The following is a 16,242-nucleotide window of genomic DNA, read 5'->3' on the forward strand; positions in this document are numbered from 1 at the left end:
ACAAAGAGTAGCCCCCGCTTGCCGCAACTAGAGAAAGCCCGCGTGCAGCAACGAAGACCCAACACAGCCAAAAATACATAAATAAATAAATAAATTTATTTTTTAAAAAAAAAGCCCAAGTCTCTTAGCCTGGTTGACAAGGTCCTTCTCAATGTTAAGCAAGCCTACGTTTCCAGGACCCGCCTCTGCCCCACCACCACACACACACACACACACACACATGCACGCACGCGCTCACACACCTGCACCCCCGCAACCTCTGCCTCCCACATGGCACACACACCTGTGCTTAGTTCAAGCCAGAGGGCTTGCTCTTTTCACACCTCGATTCTTTTGCTGGCAATAAACTGCCCATCAAACAAACTCTTACTCCTCCGTAGAGACCCACTTCACTCTTCTTTGTGGCTCCCTAGGGGAGAGTTCACGACCCCTCAGAGGGTCCCTCTGAGCACTTTTCTGTAGAACAATAGCTAATGCTGACTGAGCAGTAATGCCAGTACCAGCGCTGAGGGCTCTAGAGACATTATGTCCTTTAATCCTCACTATAACCCCAAAGCCAGGCGCTATGATCATGCCCATTTTACAGACCAGGAAACTGACAGGAGAGGGGTTAAGTCATATTCCCATGGACACATGGACAGCAAGTGAGAGCAGGGCAGCCACAACGCTCTCTTGAGCTCCAAGCCACCTCCTCGACTGCGGCTCTTGGAAACATGTCCTTGTTTCCTGCTGAAGAGCCTGAGAGAAGCCTGTTCTCCTGTCTCTGGATCTTGAGCCTGGGACACGACCACCCCTGTGACTGGTGCCTGGAAAGCCCTCAGTCTAGTTCCTGAACTAATGGCAGACAGGAAGGGTTGGCTTTGCCTGCCACACTTTTTCTCAGGTCTTTTCGTTCTGAATCTTTTTAAAATTTATTTATTTATTTTATTTATTTATTTTTGGCTGCCTTGGGTCTTTGTTGCTGTGTGCGGGCTTTCTTTAGTTGCGGCGAGCGGGGCTACTCTTTGTTGCAGTGCTCGGGCTTCTCATTGCGGTGGCTTCTCTTGTTGTGGAGCGTGGGCTCTAGGCGCTTGGGCTTCAATAGTTGTGGCACATGGGCTCAGTAGTTGTGGCTCACGGGCTCTAGAGCGCAGGCTCAGTAGTTGTGGTGCACAGGCTAAGTTGCTCCGCGGCATGTGGGGTCTTCCCGGACCAGGGCTTGAACCCGTGTTCCCTGCATTGGCAGGTGGATTCTTAACCACTGTGCCACCAGGGAAGTTCCTGGTTCTGAATCTTGATTCTAAATCTCCCATCTTGTTCCAGACTCAGAGCCGGTCACACATTCCTAATAAGGAAGGGCAGACCTGTGGGCATAGTTTGCAGTGTAAAGATTAACTAAGAATAAGAAACAGGGTATAACTTTGAGCTGGTTGCCAAAACAACTGATCCCTGATTCCCCATCTCTAAATGAATAAACCCAAATTGGCGAACTGTCAGGGTTTGTGCTGCCACAGCCAGCTGCTCCCACAGGACTCTCTGTGCCCCGGAGGGCCGCCCACAGTCCCTGCCGTCCCCCTTCCCCTAGAGGGACCAGCGTATGTCATCCCTGCTCCCTCCTTCCTTTCTCCCGACTGCCTGCCTTCTCTGCTCTCTGTCCTCTAATTTAGGCAACAAGCATTAAATTAACACTTTTTTGTCCACCCGAAATACTCAAGTGACTAGTCTGCTATCATTTCTTCCTTTTTTTCTTCAAAATGGAAATACAGGATCATTTTTCTTTTCTTCCTGATTATGAAAGTAATACAGTCTCGTGAAAAATGCAAGCATACAGATGTTTAAAGTAGAAAGTGAAAGTTGCCAGCCATCCCACCTGAACAAGATAATCACTGTCTTCAGTTTGGTTTATAGCATTCCAGATGTGTGTGTGTGTGTGCTTCCATATTAGTCTGAATTGTAAATGAAGACCTATCTCATGGTAATTTTATTCCAGCAGTCCTGGGTTGAAACAATAATGCTGCTACAAGATCCAGGTCAAAAACCATCCAGATTCACCTGAACAGAATTCTCAAACTTCCATGGGGGAGGACTAAAAACAGGGATAGGGAATATTGGAACCTTTGGTTCCAGAAGATTCCTGAGGTCCTTATACCAATTGGTCATAAAAGGTCTATGTATAAAGTGGCCTTTACTAAAGCCATAGGAATGCCATCTTATACTATTTGATCAGAGCAAAGTTCTTACCTACTCATATTACCAAAACTAAGGGAGCCAGGTGACATGGTGTTTCCCTCCATAGTAATGAAACACTGCTCTCTTGGGTAATTTGCTCTCTTCCCTTTACAACTGAGCAGACCATGGCACAGTGCTGAGGGAGAGAGGGAGACGAAGCCACTTCAGCAGACAGCAGGCTTTCATCCCTTCCACAAGCGCAGACTGTGAAGCTGATACCTGGTTCCCGCCCAGAGAAGTTCACAGACTGTGGGAATAATCCCTCCAGAGTGGGAGGCACCAAGGGTAAATTTCTCAGCAAAAGGAAAAACGCCAGACTGTGTAAAGCAGGACTCATGCCCCAATGGCTGATTCACACCACCAAACCCCGAGAGACTGATGCATAAAACCAGGAGAGCAGTTTAATCATTTTCTAATAAGAAGTAAAACTTGTAAACGGATTGATAGGCTACTTGTGTTTGCTGACCAGCAAGTTCTCTCCCTATGGGCTCATAACTACAAAGGAAAATAATAATATATAAATAGTAACGATAACAATTACAGTTACTCTGTTGAGTGCATACTGTGTGCTAGGTACTGTGCTGAGCATTTTATCTTCATAAATAAGTCTCTCTACAACACTATACAGTGGGTACTATTTTTATCCCCACCTTTGCATTGGGGTTCAGAAATGTTTAGAGGAAATAAGTGGTGGACCCACTATTCAAACCCAGTTCTTCCTGCCTCTGAGACCCAAGCTCTGAATTTCCCACCTCCCCAGCCTCTTCTCCCATCTGGGAAACCGGATTGCAATCTGGACTCAGAACAAGGGGCATTATGTGGAGACTCAAACACAACTCAAATGTAACTGGGCCTCTTTGCAGCCAGTCTCAACACAGTGATGTACAGGGTCTGCATCCCACATACGAAGCGCCCACTGTACGAGCCATCTTACATAGGAGAATTGAGCATCCTCGGATTTAGGTATCCGCAGGGGTCCTGGAACCGAGGGACCACTGTACAAAGAAAGCACAAATCTGACTCCCAAAGCGCCAGTGCTAAGAGTCTTATTTTCCTGAAGGTTTTATGAAAAGAAGAGTGAAGAGTTTACACATCATGAAACTTTCTAAATATTCTGTCTCAACATCTCTGTCTTTTTTTCCAGGTCCCTCTCCCTCTAGGAACTGTCCACACCCCTTTCCTCCTCCTGCTCTGCTCCATTCCACGTTCCCTCCTTTGGGAGTCCTCCTCTACTTCTCTCCAGATTTCTCCTCCCTCCTCCAAATCTCTATCCTGGTTTACCTACCTCAGAGATGGCAGATTGATAGCTCTAAGCTTAGCCTACAACAGTGTTTAGATTGGCTCACACAGTTATTCAAAAATTTGAATTAGTGACAAAAATTTTTTTTTAGCAGTTTGGTTTTTTTTTAAATTTTATTTATTTTATTTTTGGCTGTGTTGGGTCTTCGTTTCTGTGTGAGGGCTTTCTCTAGTTGCGGCAAGCGGGGGCCACTCTTCATCGCGGTGCGCGGGCATCTCACTGTTGCGGCCTCTCTCGTTGCAGAGCACAGGCTCCAGACGCGCAGGCTCAATAGTTGTGGCTCACAGGCCCCAGGCGCAGGCTCAGTAATTGTGACACACGGGCCCAGTTGTTCCGTGGCATGTGGGATCCTCCCAGACCAGGGCTCAAACCCGTGTCCCCTGCACTGGCAGGCAGATTCTCAACCACTGCGCCACCAGGGAAGCCCAGTGACAAGATTTAAAATCAGCAGGTTTCACACAAATTTAATTTGCAACTTAAGAAAAAAAAAGGTGTGGTTTTTTTTTTTTCCTACTTAGCAACCACTGGTTGGAACTGAGTAGCACCTGCTTTTTCTAGAAGCTCAGATTCTTCCCTTTGTCAGTCTCCTCCCTTCCCCCTAGCCTGCTGACAATGAGTTTGAAGGTCAAGTGCTCTTTGTCATCCTTTTTATCACTAAAGTTATCGCCTGACCTTTTCAGGTATTTGAATTTCCAAGCCCTATTTCTTTATTTGGATACCACAGCATGGTAACTAGTGCAGCTAGACTTTGGAGCAGTCCTTGGGATGGGTTTTCCTGGCACGTCTATGAATATACTTGAACACCTTGTAAATGGGACACTGACGGAGAAGACTATAGTTCTGTACTGGTTTTTATTGAAAATACTAGGCCTGGGCATGTATATTCATGAGAAATTATCCAAGTGGGTGCACCACAGGAGCACGTGCCCTGTGCACTCAATTGGATACCGAGCAAAGGTCAGGTTTATCTCCTAGAGACTTGCTCTTATCACAGGGTAAGAATCAGTTGGGCAATAAAACATGAATACTTAACACATCACATGGTGATAGTAACATAATATAGAGAGTTTAATGTTTGTTCTAAGATGGGTGCTTCTTATCTGACTTTATATTTATGATAAGAATAAGCTTAGTGCCTAGTGATTCATCTTTGAAATAAACTTCCTCATTTTTACTTCAAGCTTGGGGATTCATTTAATTAGAATCCTTGAGATTGTCAGGTGAGCTTTTAGCATTTCTAATGAATCCAGTTTCTGTAGTATCTTGCTGTGGTAGACTGTACTGTTGTTTAAGAGTATTCACTGCTTCTCCCTTGGATGAGATTATATGTCCTTGCCTTGTTGACATCAGGCTTGACCACGTGATTTGTTTGGGACAATAAAATGCGAGTGGAAGTGATATGTGTCACTTCAGAGCCAGAGCTCTAAGAGCTAACAGATGTTCATCATTGTTCTCTCTTCTCTGGACCACAATGAGGAGAGCCAGGATCTGGGGTGAAGGCAACATGGAGCAGAGTCTGCTCCCTGCTGGATATAGAGCCTGAATGAGAAATAAACCTTTGTTACATGCCACTGAGATGTTGGGATAGTTTGTTACAGCAGCATAATCTAACTCATCCTGACCAAGACATGGGCAAACAAAGCAAAAATACTAACTCTGATGCCTCTGATAACACAGCAGATTGCAAAAATTTCAATTTTTTTCTGTGTATCAGAATGATTTATACTTTCTCATTATTGAGAAGTAAATGCCATAAATCTATTTATTTATTTATTTTTGGCTGCATTGGGTCTTCATTGCTGCATGTGGGCTTTCTCTAGTTGCAGCGATCAGGGGCTACTCTTTGTTGCGGTGCTCAGGCTTCTCACTGAGGTGGCTTCTCTTGTTGTGGATCACGGGCTCTAGGTACGTGGGCTTCAGTAGTTGTGGCATGTGGGCTCTAGAGCGCAGGCTCAGTAGTTGTGGTGCATGGGCTTAGTTGCTCCATGGCATGTGGGATCTTCCCGGACCAGGGCTCGAACCTGTGTCCCCTGCATTGGCAGGCGGATTCTTAACCACTGTGCCACCAGGGAAGTCCCGTAAATGCCATAAATTTAAACTCATAAAATAATTATATACTCATAAAATGCTCTCTTTATATGATACATAAAATTACAGATATATAGATACACATATCAGATACACATGTATCACCCTCCCAGGACAAAGCTTAGCTGGGGCACTGTCAATGTTTGCTTTTTTGCATCTCCTTTTTTAAACACCCATTGCTGAACAAACCCCTTTCCAACAGACATATTCTTTCTTGAGATAGGCCAATGGCTTCAATCAAGCTACTGTGTCAAGTTCTGCTAACCTGGAAGGCATTCTGCCTCTTTAAGGTGGCTGTGTATGTCTCAGCTCAAATCCATTATGAGTGAAATATTTTAAAATTATTGCCGTAATGCATGCACCTGGAAAAAAATGCCAGAGTATAAAATGATAAGCAAATTCTCCCTCCCTGCCCCAATTCCCAGTACCACTCTACAGAAGTAATCCCGTTAGGAGTTTCTTATCAGGGCCAGCTTCATGGGTGTACTACCTCTGCAGTCACCCAGACCCCCATGCTCAGCACTCTGCACTTGGTTTAATGTTCTGCCATTACCATCTGAAATTCTTAATCACTTTCGAACAAGGACCTAGCATTTTCATTTTGCACTGGGCCCCCAAATTATGCAGCTGGTCCTGCTTATGTATATCCTTCCAGAAACGTTTTTATGCACACACAAGCGTATATTTGCTTATTTTTTTTAAAACACAGTGGCTCATCAAGCCCTTTTCTTCTTCCTGGGCCTACAGAAAGACTACATTTCTCAGCCTCTTTTGCAATTAAGTTGGAACTCCGTGACAGCTCGGGCCAGTGGAAGGCAGGCAGAAGTGATATATACTACTTCCAGAAGGATCCCCTAAAGGGACCTGCCCACTTTTCTGCACAGTCCTTCTGCTGTAGGTATGGCTCTCTATGTTTGCATGGAAATGAAGGACTCTTAAGGGGGCACGGTTACATGATAGGAGGATCCCATCATGAGTCATCACTGGAAGGGGAGCCACGTGGAAGAACCTCTAACCCACATTAGACTGCTATTCTGTAAAGCTATGGAGACTTTGGGGTTGTTTACTACAACAGCTATAGTGTTAATTACTGTAAGACATACACAAACGGGATCACGGTATATATTTATACATAAATATATGTGTGTGTGTGTATGTCTTTTGGCACCTTTAAAAAAAACCCACATATTTTAGAAGTGTTTTCATCACATGTATGTTGAATTTATACTTAAATTCATCATGAGTTCTTGGTAGGCAACTCATCACGGCTCTTGAGTAATGACAACCTAAGCTATGTTTGTCAAGCATAGAGCAGGAGAATTTCTATGAAGCTCTTCGGGCCAGTCCAAGCCCCAGATCTATTTACCTACTCCCCCTGCTCTGTGTCAAAGCAGGACTGGCTCCTGTAGACTGCATTTCCCACGACTTCCTGAGTCAGCTGGCTTCCTGCTGGGCCTAGCCAATGGAAGACAGGAAATTAGGAGGTGGGAGAAAGGGAAAAGCCAGAGTATTTTCCCCTTTTCTCATTGCCTTGAACAGCATCTTTAGCAGCTGATGAATCTTTTTTTTTTAAGACTTATTTATTATTTATTTATTTATTTAATTTATTTTTGGCTGCATTGGGTCTTAGTTGCGGCATGCGGGATCTTCGTTGAGGCACACAGGATCTTTCATTGTGGCACGCGGGTTTTCTCTTCTCTAGTTGTGGCGTGCAGGCTCCAGGGCGCATGGGCTCTGTAGTTGTGGCGTGAGTTCCAGAGTGTGTGGGCTCTGTGGTTTGTGGCACGCAGGCTCTAGTTGAGGCGCGTGAGCTCAGTAGTTGCAGCACGTGGGCTTAGCCGCTCTGCGGCATGTGTCATCTTAGTTGCCTGACCAGGGATCGAACCCGCGTCCCCTGCACTGCAAGGCAGGCTCTTTACCACTGGACCACCAGGGACGTCCCAGCAGCTGCTGAATCTTTTCGGTGCCTCTAGCTCCTGCTGGGCAGGCCCTCCACAGTTATGACTTAAACCAATTGACTCCATCCCTGGGCTCCATAACACCACCTCCCTTTTTTCCCTTCCTTACGGACTGAATGGTTGTGTCCCCCCAAATTCAAATATGTTGAAGCCCTAACCCTCAACATGACTGTACTGGAGATAGGTCTTTTACGGAGGTGATTACCATTTAATGAGGTCATCAGGATGGAATACTGATCCTATTAAGAAGAGACACCAGAGAGCTCTCTCTCTCTCTCTCCCTCCCTCCCACCCCTTCTCTCCCCCATCACACACAACACAGTGAGTCGGTAGCTGCCTAGAAAAGAGGCCTCAGAATGAATTCTACCTCACTGGCACCTTGATCTTGGACTTCCCAGCCTCTAGAATTGTTAGAAATAAAGTTCTGTTGCGTAAGCCACCCAGTCTGTGGTATTTTGTTATAGCAGCTTGAACAGACCAAGACACCCTTGCAGCTGAGGAGCTCTGGTAGCTGCCTGGCATTGCTAATCTCTGGGCTGTCTCACTGTCTCCTTCGGGCTTCTCAGCTTTTCTATCACCAGTTCTCTGCATTAAACTCCCTCTATTCCAAGTGCTCACAGTGGTTTCCCGTTTCCTGATCAGACCCTGAATGATTCACTCTATCATTCTCAAAGACAGTGCATGGACTAAGATATATCCAGCTCCCTTCTCTGACAACACAGTGTGCTGCTTAAGAAAGACACTATCAAATTAGGCTGACCTGAGTTTGAATCCTGACCCCACCCACCTCCTTGTTCAGTCGCCAAAGTGTAACATTAGTCTCACTAAGCTTCAGTTTCTTCATCTGCAAAATGGGGATAAAAAATATTAACGTCTAGCCCACAGAGGAAATAATGCTTGAAAGGTACTTGGCATAGTGCCTGACACAGAGAAAGTGTTCAGTAAGTGTTAGCTAATATAATAGGAGGAGGGACAGGGCCTGGTGAGAAGCTGACATTGTCTCCCATAATTACCAGAGTGTTCTTATAACTTGTGATGTGTAGTCAGTCTCCTAAAAGTGCTGGGAGCCTCTTGCGCAGCATCCTAGAAACTGGTTTATAATCCCCTTGTTTATAATCAGTGTCCGGAACACATTATGGGAGAATCTCAGAAAGTCAGGTTGGCCCTGATTGCCTAATTACCACAGAACACCTTACATTAGGCCTGCCTTTTTTTCTGTACTACCTACAGCTGGCCCTGAACTTGCCCTCGGTTTCCGGGCCTTTAACCAAAGGACCCCAATATCGGAATTCCCTGGTGACGCAGTGGTTAAGAATCTGCCTGCCAATGCAGGGGACACGGGTTTGAGCCCTGGTCCAGGAAGATCCCACATGCCACGGAGCAGCTAAGCCCGTGCGCCACAACTACTGAACCTGCGCTCTAGAGCCCGCGAGCCACAACTACTGAAGCCCACGCACCTAGAGCCCGTGCTCCACAACAAGAGAAGCCACCTCAGTGAGAAGCCTGAGCACCGCAACAAAGAGGAGCCCTGATCGCCGCAACTAGAGAAAGCCCGCGCACAGCAACCAAGACCCAATGCAGCCAAAAAAAAAAGCACCCCAATATCTGCAGTCCTCTCTCCCCTCACCCCTCACCCTTCACATACCCCAGCCAGTCCCCAGCATCTGAGGCCTTCCAAAGCCATCGAAAACCTAAGGAACTGCTGAGAATTCCCGACCTGGAGTCAGCAAATGTTTTCTGTAAAGGGCCAGATAGTAAATATTTCAAGGTTTGTTTGCAGGCCACTTACAGTTTGCATGCTAACTACTCAGTTCCACCTTTTTAGTGTGAAAGGAGCAGTAAGTGAATGGGCATGGCTGTGTACTAATCAAACTGTATTTATAGACACTGATATTTGACTTTCATATAATTTTTACCCGTCACAAAATATTATTCTTCCTTTGATTTTTAACTACTTAAAATATAAAAAATATTCTTAGCTCTCAGGCTGTACAAAAACAGGTAGCAGGCAGAATATGGCCCAGTTTTCTGATGGCTTTTACTCAAGTTTCTGTGCTTTTTTGGTTGTTGTCCTCTTTCTTTCCTTCTTTGCTGTGTGACACTGGGTAAGTCACTTAGCCTCTCTGGGCTTCAGGGGTTTTTTAAATTAAATTATTCTTCAGTTTTATTGAGATATAATTGACATACAATACTGTATAAGTTTAAGGTGTACAGCATAATGATTTGACATACATATATTGTGAAATGATTACCACAATAATTTTTTTTTTTTTTTTTCTTTTTGGCCCTGCTGCCCAGCATGCAGGATCTTAGTTCCCCCATCAGGGATCGAACCTGCATTCCCCTGCAGTGGAAGCCCGGAGTCTTAACCACTGGACCGCCAGGGAAGTCCCATACCACAATAATTTTAGTTCACATCCATCTGGGCTTCAGTTCTTTCCCAGTAACCCCGGAGAAGCAGTAAATGAGTGTTTATTAAAACCAGCTCTTTGGTGAGGATGGGGCAGGAGAGCAGCTGTTGGTTTTGCTGTTCCTGTTTTCAATCTTTTTTTAATTGTTTAGGTTTCCAGGTAAAAATGTCATTTCAACAAAAGTTCCGCACGAACGAATTAATTTGGGAAATTACTAATTGATCCAGGGGTTCCAAATCTTTTCCCTGCCCTCTCATTCTTTACCAGCACAAAACAAATCCAACATTTCAAAGAGTAGAGACGAAATGGCGTAAAAGTTTACTTTCCTCCCTGAGTACTCCCATATCAGAGGATCAGTATGTTTGTTTATGTCTTGTTTATATATTTGTTCTACGCACAAAGTTCCATTCACTCATTAAAGAAACATTTGCGGAGCATCTCCTATGTGCAGCGCACACCCTGGAGGTTCTGGAGTGAACAAAACAGACTTGATTTCTCCCGGAGGAGCCGAGTGATGAAAGAAGGGGCGGGGGTGGGGTGGGGGGAATGGCTAGTGCTGTGCGGATGGACCACGTACGAATGCAGGGAAAGAGGGAGGGACAGAGGGAGGGAGGGACAGTTGGATGGAAATCGACCCCAGCTTCTGTGTTCCCAGAATTGTCCAACTGTCACTCCGAACCCCTGCTATCTTACCTCCCCGACTTCCTTCCGGTGCTTTCGCCAAACACAGGCTTCAGTTTCCCGGGCTAGCGCCTGCGCCAGCGCACCCTTTCCGCCCCTGCCGTTCCCAGCGCACAGGAGGGGAGAGAGCTTGGGAGTCACAGCCTTCTGCCCCGCACGCCCCCAGCCCCCCTCCCTCGCCCTTCTCGGAACTGCTCACTGCCCCGCTCACAGCCGCCGCCCCATTACCGCACTTACCAGTTCGGGCCACGTGAGAACCTGGTGACCCGCGGGGCAGCGTTCTGGCCTCCACGCAGTGTTCTCATCTCTGTAGGGAAACAGTATTAAGGCTGACCCCAATCTGTTTCAGTGACCTTTTCTATAGAGAAACGTTGCTGCCAACTATTGCTAGGGAATGCACACAAACACACGTTCTCTGTGGGACTTCGGCCTGAAATAGCCTCAAGTCCTGGCTTTCACTCTTCTGGGGTGGGGCTGGGCTGAGAGGTTAGAGGGACGCCTAATCCTACCCTCTATTTTTCTCAGTGACAACTCTTTCTCTTCTCTAGGGCCAGTCCTTTCTTTCCTTCTTATTTCTTTACCCACCTCTTTTCCTCACTCCTCATTCAAGAAAAGTCCTTACAAGATCGAATTTTGACTTTTCTGAGGAATTTTCAGCAATGCCCAGAGAGAGCTTTTACCTCTCAGCTTTTCACCTGCTGTTGGAATCTGTTTCTCTCAGGCTGATTGGCGCCTTCTCACCCACTCCCTAAACTACTTAACATGATTTTTATCTCCCTTCCTTTCTTCCTCACCCAATATGGTAGACACTTAGGGGTATCTTTTAGCCCCTGTCTCTCCCTTCTTTGAGAATTTCACACACACCACACTTCTGGGTGAGCCCTGAAGTGTTTGAGCCATGACAAACACTTGGGGAAGGAGGGGCAGGAGGTAAGTCAGAGGAATGGGAAGGATCTGGCAGCCATGTTTGAGTTTGAGCACATGACCTTGCCTCCATGGTATTAACTGGGCCAGGAAAGTACGAGACTCACAACTGGGTCAAGCCTATTCTCTCTTCCAGATTTCGGAATTGAGCTGGAGACTCCAATGGCAACCTGAGCTGGTCTCTTAGGTGCAGGAAATGCAGACAGGGAAGGCTTTGCCATGTGAATGTTGAATCAGTGAAAACTGGTCTGTAGAGAAGAAAGAAGGACACATTCTCAGAAGCAGAGATGAGGCTAGAAGAGTAACTCCCTAAGGATGTGACAGCTTTCTTGTTCCTGTTTCCTGACCTTTGAGAGCAGCTGCCCTTGGGTTCCTTGAGATTCGCAATGAATGTGATATATAAGCCTGTGTGAGATAGGATGTACTTTACTGCAAGTAAGAGATAACCTAAATCAGGGGTCCCCAACCGGGCTGCACAGCAGGAGGTGAGCGGCGGGTGAGTCAGCAACGCTTCATCTGCTGCTCCCCAATCGCTCCCCATCGCTTCCATTACCGCCTGAAGCACCACCCCACCCACTGCTGTCTGTGGAAGAATTGTCTTCCACGAAACCGGTCCCTGGTGCCAAAAAGGTTGGGGACCTCCGACCTAAATGACAGTTGCTTGAACCATTAGGACATTTTTTTCCTTTAAAAAGTCTGGAGGCAGGCATAGTTGGGGTGTGTTCAGTTCAGCTATGTCATTAAGGACCCAGGTTCTTTCCACCTTTTGGCTATGCTACTCAGCATGATGAATTTCCATTCTTGTGCTTATTGTCGCCTCATGGTCTCAACATTGCTGCCATGGCTCTAGACATCATGTTTTCACATCATTGCATCAAGTAAGAAAGAAGAGAGGAGACAGGAAGGGGCTCAATTTTTGTTAATAAAGAGAAATACCTCTTTCTCAGAGGCTCCGCAGAAGACTTCCTCTTATACTGGCTAGAACAGTGTTGAATATCTACTCTACTGCAAGGGAGGCTGGAAAAGTGAGTGGCAAAGGGGAATTAGATTTCCATGATTAGCTTAGACCAGTTATGATTTGTGGGGTTGGCAGGACATCTGCTGTGAAATCAAGGAATTTCCTTCCTGTACCTGAAAAAATCAGCAAGGAAGAAGGTAAGAGGGGGAAGGGGAGTTGGTGTTGCATATAAAACAAACAGTGTCTGCCACACCTTCCTCAAACTTCCTGTTCCATTTAGGCTAATTTAACTCTATCTGTTACTTGTAACTAAAAGAATCTTGGCTAAGCCTCCTCTAAAAAGAGAATGCCTCTTTCCCCATTTCTCTGACTTACCTCCTGCCCCTCCTTCCCCAGGGAGGTGGAATGGGGTACCTGGTTGGTGCGGGGTATGTTCTCCCCTGGGTGGGGATGCTCTATTGATGGTCCTGGCTAGGAGGATCTGGTTTCTTTCTTTCTCTCTCCACCAGGACCATTGGGAGACAGAAACATGCAAATGTGTTGCAGATGCAAACTTTCCCTTAGGTGGGCTGCCCAAGGTCTAGATTGGAGGTGAGAAGTTGTCACTCACACAAGCCACAGATCCCTTATAACAGTAATAAAGATGACATTTTGTCAGGTGACATTTTTGTAAGCTACGTAATTTGGGGGACCCAGTACAAAATGAAAGTTACTGAAAATTTCAAGATGGTGACGGCAGAACATTAAACCAAGTACAGGGCCCTGTGCAATTCACATAGGCCCCAAGCCCATGAATGAATTTAACCCAACACTTTAATTCTGCATCTGCTGACCCTTTTTTCTTACTTCTCAGTTGGTTCAGAACTTTGGTGAAGTTAAGGGTATTATTTACTGGTCCCCTTTGAACCCCAATGACACTTAACATGGATTTTCAGCAGTTATCCCTTTCCTTCCCTTCCCAACGCCCCCAATCAATGCCCTGATGCACATGCATCTACAGTTCTCTTACTCATATCAAGATAGCTGAGATTCACCCCTATATTTTGAAATCTGCCCTTAAGCCTCACCACCAGAATTATAGAAATTAATATACAGGCTATTGGCTTCAGTGTATACAGCCTTGGGTTCTCATTTTCCCTCTGCCATTCACTACTGGTATATGGATTTGAGTCTGTTACTGATCCCCTAGGACAGCGGTCCCCAACCTTTTTGGCACCAGGGACCAGTTTCATGGAAGACAGTTTTTCCATGGATGGGGGTGGGGCGAGGGGAGTGGGGTGGTGGTTCAGGCGGTAATGCAATCGATGGGGAGCAATGGGGAGCGATGGGGAGCGGCAGATGAAGCTTCGCTCGCTCGCCCGCCGCTAACCTCCTGCTGTGCGCCCCGGTTCCTAACAGGCTGAGGAGTTCGGGACCCCAGTTCTAGGAGACTCAGTTTCCTCATATGCAAGTTGGGGCCAATGATAATGTATGTTAGTTCTCAGCACACTATAGAAAGTGAATAGTTTTTGAAGGAATATCACAGTCATATCCATCCGTTCCTTCCTCCCCTCCCCTCCCTCCCCCCTTCTCCCCTCCCTCCCTCCCTCCTTTCCTTCCTTCCTTCCTTTTACTCAATTATTATCAAGTACTCCATGGGCCAGGTACTGAGGTAGGTGCTGCTGAAATTACAGAGTTTATAAAACACAGACCCTTTCCTGTCAATAAAGAGGACAGTATCCTGGTGAGAGTGGTTGGTTTTTTGTTTTGTTTTGTTTAGTAAAGTATCTTAGGTTTTGTTTTTAACAGCTTTATTATGATGTAATTTATATATATTAAACGTCAACACCTATAGTATACAATGCAGTGAGTGGTTTTTAGTATATTTATAGAGTTGCACTGTCATCACCATAATCTAATTTTAGACTATTTTCATGGTCCCACCCCCAAAACCTGGACCCATTAGCAGTCATTCCCAATCCCTCTGCCCTCTCCTTATTCTACCTCCATATATACCCCACCACACCCCAGCCCAAGACAATCACTAATTTATTTTCTCTCTCTGGTTTGCCTGTTCTGGACCAATATATAGTTTTTTTGGTCTGGCTTCTTTCACTTAGCATAATGTTTTCAAGTTTCATGTATGTTGTAGCATGTATCAGTACTTCACTCCTTTTTTATTGCGAAATAATATTCCATTGTATGGATATACGACCTTTTGTTTATCTATTCAACAGTTGATGTACATTTGAGTTGTTTCTACATTTTAGATATTATGAATGATGCTGCTACGAAGATTTGTATACAAGTTTTTGTGTTGACATATGTTTTCATTTTTCCTGTGTAGGTATCTAGGAGTGGAATTGCAGGGTCATATGCTAACCCTATGTTTAACATTTTGAGGACCTGCCAAACTGTTTTACAAAGCTGCTGAACCATTTTACATTCCCACCAGCAATGTATGAGGGTTCCAATTCCTCCACATCCTCATTAACATTTGCTATTGTCTGGCTTTTAGTTTTAGTTATCCTAGTGGTTATGAAGTTGTGGTTTTGATTTACATTTCCCAAATGACTAATGATGTTGAGCATGTTTTCATTTGCTTATTAGACATTTGCATTTCCTCTTTGGAGAAATGTTTATTCAAATCCTTTGCCCATTTAAAAATCAAGTTATTTGTCTTTTTATTATTAAACTATAAGAGTTCTCTATATGCTCTGGATACAAGTCTCTTATCAGATGCATGATTTGCAAATATTTGTTCCCATTCTTTTCTTTTTTTAATAAATTTATTTATTTATTTATTTATTTATTTATTTTTGACTGCATTGGGTCTTCGTTGCTGCACGCCGGCTTTCTCTAGTTGCAGTGAGCAGGAGCTACTCTTCTTTTCAGTGCACAGGCTTCTCATTGCAATGGCTTCTCTTGTTGTGGAGCATGGACTCTAGGCACACAGGCCTCAGTAGCTGTGGCACGCGGGCTCAGTAGTTGTGGCTTGCAGGCTCTAGAGCACAGGCTCAGTAGTTGTGGTGCACGGGCTCAGTTGCTCCATAACATGTGGGATCTTCCCGGACCAGGGCTCAAACCCACGTCCCCTGCATTGGCAGGCGGATTCTTAACCACTTGCCACCAGGGAAGTCCCTATTTGTTCCCATTCTGTAGGTTGTCTTTTCACTTTCTTAATGGTGTCCTTTGAATACTAAAAATTCTTAATTTTTTTGAAATCCAATCTTTCTATTTTTTCTTTGGTTGCTTATGCTTTTGGTGTCATATGTAAAACCATTGCTAAATCCATGGTCATGAAGATTTATACCATTATTTTCTTCTAAGGATTTTATAGTTTTTAACTCTTACCTTTAGTTCTTTGATCCATTTTGACTTTGCTTGCTTCCTGATGTTGCGTCACTCTTACTTGGGCTTTCCTTGTGGTAGCCAAATGGCTACAGCAGCTGTAGGCTTCACATTCATATAGCATACCTTCTGGAAGAACAGGTGGATTTCCTCCCTCCAAGCATTGAACCCAAATCTCCAGTCTTACCATGACTGAATCAACTAAGTTCCTGTGTCTGTCCCTGAACCAATCACTGTGGCAAGGCTCCGGGCAATAGTTAACTCTAAATATATGACTATTGACCAGTGAAGGAAGAATGGAATAGATGATGGAGACGCAACCAGTTGAAATGTGAGATGTAGATTGGCAGATTAGCATGGGATGGTCAGCATGGGGAAAGGCAG

At 45.2% G+C, this 16,242-nt stretch overlaps 1 long non-coding RNA gene across 2 annotated transcripts; it reads right to left on the reverse strand.

Annotated features, from left to right (window-relative positions):
• Positions 1-1,357: 1,357 nt before the first annotated feature.
• On the reverse strand, positions 1,358-10,876 carry LOC309625358. Of its 2 annotated transcripts, none has more exons than XR_014242477.1 (3): positions 10,659-10,876; positions 6,963-7,051; positions 1,358-5,047 (listed from the first exon to the last, which is right to left on the reverse strand). It is a non-coding gene; the product is annotated as an uncharacterized lncRNA (long non-coding RNA). The 2 variants fall into 2 exon arrangements; XR_014242478.1 differs by lacking the exon at positions 1,358-5,047 and adding an exon at positions 5,059-5,958.
• Positions 10,877-16,242: the final 5,366 nt, after the last annotated feature.

The sequence above is a fragment of the Balaenoptera borealis genome (genome assembly GCF_965194805.1).
Source record: "Balaenoptera borealis genome assembly, chromosome: 3".
In the NCBI taxonomy this organism is placed as follows: domain Eukaryota; kingdom Metazoa; phylum Chordata; class Mammalia; order Artiodactyla; family Balaenopteridae; genus Balaenoptera; species Balaenoptera borealis.